General features: G+C 38.3%; 1 protein-coding gene across 1 annotated transcript in view; it reads left to right on the top strand.

Annotated features, from left to right (window-relative positions):
* The window catches only part of ZMYND12 (zinc finger, MYND-type containing 12), a 90,657-nt gene that overhangs the window by 722 nt on the left and 88,173 nt on the right, over positions 1 to 1,762 (top strand). The gene's annotated exons all lie outside the window — the stretch shown is intronic.

Raw genomic sequence — 1,762 nt, 5'->3', positions numbered from 1 at the left:
GAGGGACAGTGCAGGAGAGGAAGACCCTCGATGAGATGGATTGAGTCTGTGAGTGGAGTGGTGGGAATGTGTTTGAGAGGCAGGGTTGGCACAGGATAGAACGGCGTTTAGGTTTCTTGCACATAGGGTTGCTATGAGTCACAAGCAACTCGATGACACATAACAAGTCTTCCTTTGGCTCTACTCACGAGAAATAACTGTGAATCTAACTAGTATGAAATTGTTGACAATTTCAATCTTGCTCCCTCTATAATGATGTTGTCTATGATCCAGTGGTGAAGATTTTTGTCTTCTTATTGTTAAGAGGCAACCCATATTGAAGGTTTTAGTCCTTGATCTTCTGCAGCAAGTGCCACAAGTCCTCTTCACTTTTAATGAGCAAGGTTGTATCATCTGCGTAACATGGGTTATTGACTCATTTTCCTCTGAACCTCTTCATAAAGTCCAGCTATTGGAGTGACTTTTCAGCTGATTAAACAGGTATGGAGAAAAGATATAGCCTTGATGCACACCTTTCCTGACTTTAAACCATGCAGTATTCCCTTGCTCTGTTGCATAGCTTCTTGGTACAGATTTCACATGAGCACAATCTAGGATTCTCATTCTTCTCAATTTTAGACATAATTTTTTTGTGATCCACACAGTTAAATGCCTTTGTACAATCAATAAAACACAGATAGACTGTGTTCTGGTATTCTCTGCTTTAGGCCAAATCTGACATCAGCAATGAAAAAAAAAAAAACCCAAAAGAATTCTATGCAAATGCTGGCTGTTTTTAAGTATTAATGAAACAAGATATTAAATAGTTCTCAAGGGAAGTAATAATGGATTTAAAAATTAAGATAATGTCTAGCTTTACCCTCTGGTGGCATAGTGAGCAAGGAATTGTGCTGCCAAACCAAAGGCAAGTGGTTTGGATACACCACCTGCTCTATGGGACAAAGATGGGACAGTCTCCTTCCCTGTGATTTACTGCCTCTGAAAACCCACTGGCGGGTCAGCTAGTAGTCATTTCCTACTTAACAGTGATGAATATTTCTATTTTGCATTCAAAGATAAGTCATTATCCACATGAAACTTATAGATGCAGAGACTAAATCGCTTACCTCTTCACCTTCAGTACTGTAACAGTTACAAAGTTGACAAAGCCTATTACTATTGAGATTTTTCCAAATAGGCCTGAAGTCAATTTAGAAGGCTGCTGCCTCTGCAACAGTCTCAGCTTCTGTAGTTATTTTCCTCAGCTCAAGGTCATACCTCTTAATTTTAAAAAAAGGATAAAAAAAATTCTGTTGCATCTTGGCATCTGCTCAAATCTTCCTCCCCTCCCACTAAGCTCTTGCTTTTATTTTTTGCTAAATTATGCATCTTTTACTTCTTGACCCTAACCCTTCTCTGGCCCTATTATGTACTGACCTAATAAATATGTAATTGAATAAATTTCTTCTCACAAAGTTTCTCTCAGTATGTGTGCATTAGTTTTGTTCTGAGAGGCAAATGGTGTTTCTAATGTACACAGAGTAAGTTTGGTTTTTCACCTCCTATGGGGAGAAAGGGAACTTTATTTTATTTTTTGTTGTTGTTGTTGTTTTATTATTATTAAATTTTATTAGTTTTAATGAACATTTACAGAGATTTTGGGTTTTCATTCATTCATTGTTGCACTGTTTTCTCCACCCTCCTCCCCAGTTCGTTCTTCTTCCCCACCCCCCGCCAATGTCTGTTTTAATTGTCCAATTGCCACAGTGCTTGTCAAAGCCAG

The sequence above is a fragment of the Elephantulus edwardii genome, unplaced genomic scaffold (genome assembly GCF_000299155.1).
Source record: "Elephantulus edwardii isolate Elephantulus edwardi_28Jun2011 unplaced genomic scaffold, EleEdw1.0 scaffold00049, whole genome shotgun sequence".
In the NCBI taxonomy this organism is placed as follows: Eukaryota; Metazoa; Chordata; class Mammalia; order Macroscelidea; family Macroscelididae; genus Elephantulus; species Elephantulus edwardii.
This window is presented reverse-complemented; position numbering and strand designations above follow the sequence as displayed.